The sequence below is a fragment of the Myotis davidii genome, unplaced genomic scaffold, assembly GCF_000327345.1.
Source record: "Myotis davidii unplaced genomic scaffold, ASM32734v1 scaffold409, whole genome shotgun sequence".
In the NCBI taxonomy this organism is placed as follows: domain Eukaryota; kingdom Metazoa; phylum Chordata; class Mammalia; order Chiroptera; family Vespertilionidae; genus Myotis; species Myotis davidii.
Window position 1 is genome coordinate 644,182 of NW_006374611.1, and position 10,268 is coordinate 654,449.

Consider the following 10,268-nt stretch of genomic DNA (forward strand, 5'->3'; position numbering starts at 1 on the left):
GCAGGGGAAATGAACACGAGATGGGAAAGCAGGAGCTACCGCCCACTCCCAGTTGTCAGAACCCGTGAGTGGGGCCAGCCTTGGAAAACCGCCCACCGAGAGAAACGGACACCTCCCGTGTATGCGTGTTGCCAAACTCTGAAGGCACTCAGGGGACACTCAGCCCCCTGTGACACCCAGTGGTTCTGGGAGGGCTCCTGGAGCGGGAGCAGAGATGAGGGTAAAGAGCTGAACGGCTCCCCGGTGTGTGCTGGGGGGCAGTGGGACAGGAGTAAGCCCTGCCGATCCTCCCGTGAGGGGCCCTGCGAGGGACCAGCCGTTGCGTCCCACACCCAGCCTGTGCCTGACACACAGAGTCCCACAGTATTGCGTGTTAGCCCTCATTTCCAGGAAATTACCGAGAGCTTTTGGTTTTGCAAGAGGACGTATGCAAAATGTTCAGGTAGGAACCTTGTGTTGAACAAAAGCTGGCCGGAATAGCCCTTTATTTCCAGGACCCAGATCAGTGCAGTGACTGTGGAATTGAGAGGCCTAGGCTCCGCCCTTAAACCCGGAATAGACCCTTAGCCCCACCCCTTCCTTGTTAAGGAACCGAGCTCAGCGAAGTCCCATACCTGTCAGCAGGTGCACTGGTCCAACCAGATGAGCCTGTGCATGTCAGATACTCTCGGACTATGTGTAACAACAGATTGGGGCAGGTTTAGGTTTATGTTGTGTCCTTCTTTGATTTTCCGCTAGTGGGTTGGTGCTGCTGCCAACACAGTGGCTTGAGTGGGCACCACTTAAGGCCCTCAAAACAGATAGGGCCTGCCCCGTTGGGGCGGTTGCCCAGGTTGCAGGCTCCACGCCCAGGGGTGTCCTGTGGGAGGTAGCCGATCAATGATTCTCTCTCATCATTGATGTTTCTATCTCTCCCTCTCCCTCTCCCTTCATCTCTGAGATCAATAAAAATATATGAAAAAATATATCTATATATGTTAAAAACAAACAAACAGATAGGGCCTGGCTGCTGTGCTGCTTTTCTGTAAGGATGGATGTAGCTGGGTGACTGTTGCAAAAGAGTCTCTGTTGATGTTTAGGATGTGGGTTGAGCTGTGATTTGGGAGTCCCTACAGGCTTTCCAAGACGTGTTAAACCTGCTAAGGGGCCACAGCTGCCGGTCATCATGTTACTTGCTGGTCATCATGTCACTTTGTTCAGACAGCACTCAGAGACCTTGGGTGTCTTCATCACCTAGGCCAGTATGTCTTTTAGTGGCTGTGAGTCTCACAGCTGGGCCCTGCGTTGGAGTCACTTTTGTGTGGCTGTGCTTTTGGAAGTGAGTTGTTGCATGGAGGCCCTTCATTGGGGGAATGAGGGTAGATGCAGGAGTTGGGCCTGCCCAGAGGGTGCCCTGGGGCCCATCTTGCCCCGCCCCCCTTCTTCCTGCACTAGGACCCTGAACACAGCCTCCAGCAGTTCCTTGAGAAGATGCTGGGTGACAACATGGCCCTCGAGGATGAACAGGTCCAGAGATGAACCAGTCTGACTACCTGAGCTGGGAGCTGGAGCAGCTGCCAGATGGTAGGCAGCAGCCCCTGGTGCCTGGGAGCCAGCCTGGCTGCGGCTTCTCCCTCATCCAGGGAGCTGAGTCCTTGGCTCTGAATCTCCTGTGTCAGCCCATCGTCACCCCAAGTAAATAGGGGCTTATTCAAGGGCCATTTGGAACTGTTTCATTGCATTTCTCCCCAAGGAGAACATGAAGGGCCTGGCAGCCTTGAAGTCAGACATGAACTACAAAGTTAAGTGTTGCCAGGTTTCTCAGCTCCCATGCGGACAGTCCCAGGAGCTTCCAGATGGCAACACGCTGACACCCAGATCTGTTCGTGGGCGATTGAAAGCTCTGGATGGCAGGAGGCTTCCCCAGTGGTCACTAACCTCCATTATAACAGTACCCTGGGCATGATTTCCTCCGTTCATTTCTTAATCGGGCAGATGACTGCGGTCTGTTCTCTGTCTCCCTAGGAAGGGGCTACTAAGTGCCATCTTCTCCCGAAGAACCTAGCCAGGGATGGCAAGTACTGGGCACAAGCCGCCCAGAGCCTCTATCACCGCAGACATACCGGTCAATTATTGTGCCCCCCACATACTCAGCTGAGAGCCCCAGCCTCCTGACTCTGAGGACTGGCACAGACAACACCATCTCGTTGCCACCTCTGTGGGTCTCTGAAATCCTTGATTTGACGGTCAAGTTAGAACTTGGCAAAAAGTGGGAAGCTCCAGCAGTTCCACCATCTTGAACTTTTGCATTGGCTTCTCCAGAGTCACCTGTTTTCTTCTTAAGCCCTGGGTTGCTCCCCTAACAGACCCCAGCTGAGCCAGCAGAGGGGCCATAACCCTTAAAGCTGTACCCTGTGAACAATGGAAGGCACCCAGCTGACCATCCCCGGCCCCTCAAACCTAGGGCTCGGGGTGATGGCTGTCTCAGGGATGGGGGCAGAGAGTGGAAGAGGAGGCCCTGGAATCTGGGCTCTGACTCCACTTTGCTCTGCAGCCTCCAGCCAGATCCTGGAGTTGGAGAAAGAAACCAGACAACCCAGGGCACAGAGCAGAAGCTGTGGGAGAGCAACGTCAAGTGCAGAGAACTGCAGAAGGAGACCCAGCAGCTCCGGAAGCAGGTAGTGGTGGTGTCCAGAACACACGGGCAAGCCAGTCACCAGGTGTCCCGTGCAGTGATAGGTGTGGGGTTTGCTTTAAAGCAAACTTCACTTTGTGAACTGACTGGCAGGGCTGGGTCTTAGGCTCTGCAGGTAGAAGAGTTGGAGATGCAAATGCAGCAGCAAAAGGCCAAGAGCCAGCACTTGGAGACCCTCAGTGAAGAGCTGGAGGAAGACCTAGAGCAGCTGCTCAACATTGTACACACCCTGAAGGTGCACAAAGCCCCGCAGGTAGGCCCTCCAGAGTACATGCCCCCCTGGCACCACGGCCTGCAAGAGGGAGTGTGCAGATCACAGCCGTTTCCTGGTCATTGATCAGCGATTCCTGGATGACCAGTTTCCTTGCTCAGCTGCAGCTCAGACCAGCAATTCTCAGCAGTGGCAGGGGAACGGGGGCAGTTATTGCCTTCCAGGGACACTGGCAATCTTGTTTTTGATTGACAGGACTTGAGGGAGAAGGAAAGTGCTGCTGGCTGTGCTGGGTGGGTGGTTGTTCCTGGAAATATCAGGGTAAATTGGTTGATAGTGTTGTTCAGATATTCATAGTGATGTTCTAGGTACTTTTCTTAAAATAGGCTTTTAAAAGTAATCAAAGAGGGTGCCCAAGGAGCTTATCCAGAGAACGGGCATCATTTGCCAAAAAGGTCACGTGTGTGGAGAGGGGCGCAGGACTCCGTTTAGTGTCATGTGATAGTCTCCCTTTATGTCGTGGGCTGTCCCAGCACAGTTCCTTAATTCCTGAAGGAACCGTCCTCAGCACGGCTGGGTTTTGCCTGCCCTGAGGGTCCCTGCTATCTTGGTGTCTGCACTTGCCTGCTCTTGGCCCCTCACTGTGTGTGGGGGTGCAGGGATGTGTAGTCTCTGGCTCCCTGTGACCTGCACCCAGTGAGGCATCATCACCTTTTCCCTTTTGGCAGGTGGAACCTTCCATTCTGGCCTCTGAGATCCAGCAGGGCCTCCAAGGAGAGGGAGCTTGAGGAACTGGGAGAGCAGCTGACTGAAGTCCAGGAGGCCCTGCTGCAGGACAACGCCTGCCTGGGGTGCCCCTTGATCACCTGTTGGGGCAGGACAAGGCCCTCATGGATGAGCACAGCTGCTCCAAAATGCTGTTGTGTGAGTCCCTGGAGATGGAGAGCAAGGCAGACAGACTTATGTGCATGCCGACAACTGGCGGAGTGACTGGCGGGCTCCCCAGGGCTCCCGCCCCACTTTCACCCTGGCTTCTCGTGTTTCCCCAGTACCCACTGCTTCACAGGGACTGGAATGGACCCTGGGGACACGTCAGGTGGGAGGTGGGGGACTTGGCTCTGGGGCTGGAGGAGACCCTTGCCCATCCCCGCTGAGGCAGGTCTTGACCAGGCCCTGCAGCAGGAGCAGGAGTCCAAGGCCCTGGCCGCCCAAGAGAACGAGAACCTTTGGCAGGAGGTAGACAGGTAACTACCATAGCCCTTGCAGCAGCATATGCGGGATTTCATTCAGACCAACTCACTCAGCATTTGCTGAGCTCAGCTCAAGTACCCCCGGGTAATGGGGTACTTTTACCAGCCCCAGCATGGTAACAGCTGGATGTTCACACGGTAAAGGGACTCTAGCTGATGACTGGGACAGAAGGACTAGTGACAATTAGGTTGGAACATTGTCTGGGTTTGAATAACCGCCCCTCCCACACTGACGATGGTGATAACTGTCAGGTACAGGCACCTTCATCCTCTGACACCAGTGATCCTGGGAAGGACATATGCTTGCTCCAAGTCATTCACACATTCCCTATCGGTGAATTCATCTCCTTGCTGAAATGCACTTGTCACCCCCAAATCGGTACTTTCATGGGTCAGTCCAGAGTGTGAGATGTGGGAGTCGCCTGATGTGTTCATTTGTAGCTGTGAATGAACAAGGCCTTTGACTTCTGACTTGTTTCAGCTCTCATACTGCAAATGAGCCTCCCTTTTGTGGTCATTGAGTGCCATGGAGTTTGAAATGGCCTCCAAATGGAGGGCTGAAGTGCTATCTAGTGTCCCCAAGTGCAAGGCTGCGCTGGTCCTCAGGGAAAATATACAAGTGGTACGTAAGGGTCATTCAGGCCCGAGGATGGTGCTGTTGGCTGTGAGTATATTACACAAAGCGTCTTTATGTCTTGATTGGTTGACAAAGATGTGGCCAGAGATTCCCAGGAACAGTTGGGAACAGTTTTAGTGTACACTAATTCAGTGTTGGTGGTGGTTTGATAGGGCATTATATGGGAAATCATAAGAATTGACTGAGCTATTATCCGTTTTTTTCAGATGAGGAAAGAGGCTCAGAGAATTTGTTCAAGGTAAATCCAGAGTGTAGTGGCATAGTCAGGATTCAAATCCAGGTCTTGTCTCAATGCAGAGGTGTGACCACATGAAGCCTTCCTTCCCACAGCCTTGTTTTACTGTGTATTGGGGGGCTGCAAACTCAGGTACCTGCAGTGGCCAGGCAGGTCCAGCAGGTGTGGGGAGGAGTGTCAGCGATAGAGCAAGCACTGGTGGAGAACACACACCCTCTGAAGGGCTGTCAGCTGGGAGGCAGGCCCTGGCTGCCAGGTCATCCTTTTGTTTAAGCTTTTTTTTTTTAATATAAAAATGCTCTCACTTTATTTTAGAAAAGTATAGACCAAAGGAGTCAGTTTATCATAAACTGGCCTGTTATGATTCACAGAATTCACAGGATGCAAATTCCGGAGGCCGGGTGCCTGCCTCTGCTTCGCCAAACAGGCTGGAGTCCAGTAGGGGATGTGATTCAGGAGGACTGCTCCTGGGGGAGCAGGGAGGTCAGCGACTGAGGCCATTCCCATGTTCATGCCCAGTGACCCTCGGCCTGGGGATGAACACAGAGTGGGGGTGGATGAGGACAACCCACTTCTCATCTGTCTGTTCATTTCACTGCCAGGAGGTGACTTCTTTTCCCTAATATTCCAATCAGAGGGTTTGAATCCCCTCCAGCTCCACCTTAATCCACCCCATCTCCCTGGGCACCAGCAGTGGTGGTGGCATCTCTTCCTCTTGCCCCTGAGCCAGAATCTGCAGGAGTCCGGAACTGCCTCCAACGCGAGGGCTTGGAGCCCGGACAGGAGGCGAGTCCAGGCAGGGACTGTAGTGGTTGGTTACTGAATTCTTGCTTGCTGTCCTGATCTCTTTACCTGATAGGTCCTGGGGCTGCAGCTTTTGGGGGGTGGGGGGGCGCGGAGGGGGTGGCTGCAGATGGCTGCGAGTGGCACCAAGAAGATTTGGTCGCTGGGAAACAGGAACTCTGTGCCCTGCAGCACCTGGTCTTAGAAGTCCTTTCCGAGTTGACACTGAATCTGAAGCTAGGGCACCTCTGCTGGGTGGTACACTCCGGCTGCTGAGTGGCATTCGGCTGACAGGCTTGGGGATGGCTGAGGGGACAGGTAGGAAGGTTTAGCAGCTGCTCCCTGTGGCCGAGACAGGCGCTGACAGTTGCTGGTAGAAGGCTTGGGGCCAAGACCGGTCTGACGGGGACTGGCGGGCTTGCTGTTGCTCTCCCACTGGGCCCAGCTTTCCCCCGGGCTGGAGGAGCTGATCGAGCTGGAGGAGTTGATTGGGTTGGAGGAGCTGATCGAGCTGGAGGAGCTGATTGGGCTGGAGGAGTTGATCGGGCTGGAGGAGCTGATCAGGAAAGAGGAGAAGAGGCTGGGCTTCTGGATGTGGGGAACAGATTGCAAGTGGGCGACTCCCTCTTCACACTGGAGGGCTTCTTTCCAGATGCTGCCCGAAGAGCCCTGACGGACCGCTTCCTATCGCTGCCCCGGAGTCGGGGTGTCAGGCTGCTTGGAGGGGGGTGCCCCGAGCGGAAGAGCTCACAGTGGGCAGCAGGTCTCGGACAGGACTGTCCTGCAGCACAAAGGTCTCCCTGTGAGGGCTTGGCTTCACCCTGCGCTGCCCCGCGCTCTCGCCTGCCCTCTCGCGCTCCTGCAGGGCACGCTGCTCCAGCTGCGCCGCCAGCCTGTTGGCCTCATCGAGGACCTGGTCCATCTTGGCTGGGCTGAGGCAGCCTAAGCTGAACCTCACGCCCTGGGGGGTGGGGGCCACTGCATTTAGGTCGCCCCGGTGGGAGAGGCCCCGCCGAAGGGGTTTCTCTGGAGTTGCCAACACTGGTATGTCTTCCTCCTCACGACTGTCCGATGGTGACAGTCCTCCGAAGTGCAAGGTCTCATCCACTATAAACTTTACATCTTCCTGCAAATCGCCCATGTTCCAGCCTGCAGGAGCAGCACTCAGCCTGGACCGCGAGTTCTCACTTCCCGCCGGCCGCATCTCCCCAGGTTTTTTTTTTTTTTTAATACTTACCCCAGGATAATGTTTCCACTGACCTTTACAGAGAGTAAAAGGGAGGGAGGGAGTAGGCAAGAGAGAAATATCAATGCGAGAGAGAATTTGGATACCTACAGCGCACACCCCTACCATGCGGGGGAGCAATCCCACAACCCAGATACATGCCCTTTACTGGGAATTGAACCCATGACCCTTTCATACAAGGGCTGACACTGTAACTGCTGAGCCACACCTGCCAGGGCCTTCTGTTTATGCTTCTCCTCACCCTCCGAGAAGCTAGATAGCTGAATGTTGATGTGAAACTTAAACATTTAAAAATACTCATTAACTAATGAATTTAATTTAAAAACAACTGTGTAGGCCAAACAGGGCACATCTGTGTTCAAATTGAGACCATGAGACTCTGGTCATTTGAAATTTCTGGTATAAATCTTCACCCCGGAAACACAGTCGGGTAATTATTATTTTGATGATGATTTCAGTGGCTATACACAATACTCCAGACTCTCATATTTTACTTGTCTCAGAAGTTGAAATTAAAAAGGGACTTGGAATTGGGGAGAAGAGCTGGGCATAGACATAGATTTTTAGAGAAAAAATGTTCTGATTCCATGTTTTTCAAAAGTGTTTAAGTCGAAGAATGCTTTTTTCCAAGGAGGCAGCTATGCAAAGCCTTACATGGAAAGGATTTTCACAGGATGCACTGTTGAAGTGGTTTCTGAGCCTGCCTGTCCTGTCTCCCCCAGCCCACGGTGGGGCAGCTGGGGTAGCCTCATAGAACCCCAATGGACACAGTTTGAAAACCGCTGATTTTGTTCATCTCTCATTTACCCATGGGAAAACCTGAGGCCCAGAGAGGTGGTGGATTTGATTAAAGTGCACACCTGGGAGAGAGGCTGGGAGTGCTCCTCAGCCCTAGGCCATGTGGCTCTCCACTCCCAGGCTCACTTCCTGGAACCAGCAGCTGAAGGGGGAGCAGGAGGAGCAGTGCATCCAGAGCCAGGAGCTGCAGGCTCCCTAGAGAACCTGCAGGAGGAGCTTGAGCTCTGGCAGGTCCAGTACCACTCCCTGAAGGCGGAACAATTGCCCATGGAAATCTCACTGACAAAGCTGGGTATCCAGTGCCAGGTGAGACGTGGGGCTGTTGGGCCTCAGGACACCGGGTGTGTGCCCTGGGCTGACAGCCTGGGGCTTTCAGCCAGGTCAGAAAGCTTCCTCAATGGCATCTGTGCTCAAAGACTGGGTGTGAATGTCACACAGAGGCCTAGAGGAAGCCAGAGGCATTTGATGGGGACAAGCTAGTTGGCTGGTGGGATGTGTTAGAAAAGACCTTTCACCTGAACTTTGCTTTTTCCAGGGTCAGGTGGTGCATGGAAACAGCCAAGTGCCATTTTATTTGTGTCCTCTCGGCTGAGCACTTTGCTCTATGCTCCCCCATGTCATTTCATTTAATTCCCGCAATGATTTTGTGAGCTGCTGTACCCATCCTCATCCCTATTAAGTAGTGGGTTTGACCCAGTTTGTTTGAAGCCAAAGCTTGGAACTTTCCTGCTACACCAATCGGACGATATTCTACAGCAGGAGTTGTTTTTATATGTCTGTGAAATAAGAATACTTTAAAAAAATATGGTGTGTGTGTTTTTAAATTTTACTGATATCAGCGAGAAGGGAGAGAGGGAGAGGGATGGAAACATCAATGATGAGAGAGAATCTTTTTTTAAAAAAATATATTTTATTGATTTTTTACAGAGAGGAAGGGAGAAGGATAGAGAGCTAGAAACATCGGTGAGAGAAACATCGACAAGCCGCCTCCTGCACACCTCCCACTGGGGATGTGCCCGTAGCCAAGGCACATGCCCTTGACTGGAATCGAACCTGGGAACTCTCAGTCTGCAGGTCGACGCTCTACCCACTGAGCCAAACCGGTTTGGTGAGAGTCTTTGATGGGCTGCCTCCTGCACTCCACCCTGGGCATGTTCCTTGACCAGGAATCTCACCAGCGACCTCTTGCTGCATGGGAGGAGGCTCCACCAACTGAGCCACACCCTCCGGGCAGCTTATTAATGAGGTATTTTGCATTCTTTTTTAAAAGTGTTGCCGAAACCGGTTTGGCTCAGTGGATAGAGCGTCGGCCTGTGGACTGAAAGGTCCCGGGTTCGATTCCGGTCAAGGGCATGTACCTGGGTTGTGGGCACATCCCCAGTAGGAGATGTGCAGGGGGCAGCTGATGGATGTTTCTCTCTCATCGATGTTTCTAACTCTCTATCCCTTTTCCTTCCTCTCTGTAAAAAATCAATAAAATATATATTTTTTAAAAAAGTGTTATTAAGTCCTCAGAACCTGTTGTGCATTTTGGACTTTATGGCATGTCTCAGCTCAGACTGGCTGTGTTTTCAGTGCTCAGTGGCCACGCGTGGGCGGTGGCTGCCTGATTGGCTGGTGCACTTGGCCATCCCCATGTCATTGGCTGTGTTGGTCCTTCTGACTGGTGTAGATCATACCGAAATGGCCATCTTTGTGCACGTGGCCTTTTTCTTTTTTGTTTTTAAAAAAATATATTTTATTGATTTTTTACAGAGAGGAAGGGAGAGGGACAGAGAGTCAGAAACATGGATGAGAGAGAATAATCGATCAGCTGCTTCCCGCATACCCCCTGCTGGGGATATGCCCGAAACCAAGGTACATGCCCCTGACCGGAACCAAACCTGAGACCCTTCAGTCCACAGGCCGACGCTCTATCCACTGAGCCAAACTGGTCAGGGCATTCTTTTGGAAACAGATCCCCAGCAGTGGAGTCACAAGGGCATGTGGTGTTTGAGACATTGTTGATCTGCGTTTTAAGTGCCCACCCAAGTGAGGAAGGACTTGGAGGAAGAGAAACATCACCTCAGGAGCCAGATTGAGACGTTGGTGGAGCAGAACTGGAGCTCTCTAGAAGAGAGTGTGGGGAACAGGACTCAGCACCTGTAATGGGTGTGGACTGACTGACACCTGTCCACAAAGGGCTCTCTCCAGGCTTCCAGCTCCATGCCTAACCCTCGACATTCTGGGCACTGGTGTCCCAAGGGCAAGGAGACACGCCATCTTCCCAGCTCATCCTTCTCTTGTTTCCCTGGAATGGTTCTAGATTTCTGCAAGTAGGGGTGATTGGCTTTTGTTGGCTTTTCAAAGACACTGCCCACTGCCAGGCGCTTCTTAATCTGCTTTTGGAATTTAGTTCAGTTTAAAAAATATGACAGAGGTACAGGAGGTACCT

At 52.7% G+C, this 10,268-nt stretch overlaps 1 pseudogene; it reads right to left on the reverse strand.

Annotated features, from left to right (window-relative positions):
• Positions 1 to 5,709: 5,709 nt before the first annotated feature.
• LOC102762327 lies at positions 5,710 to 6,992 on the reverse strand (annotated as a pseudogene).
• Between the last annotated feature and the right edge of the window lie 3,276 nt (positions 6,993 to 10,268).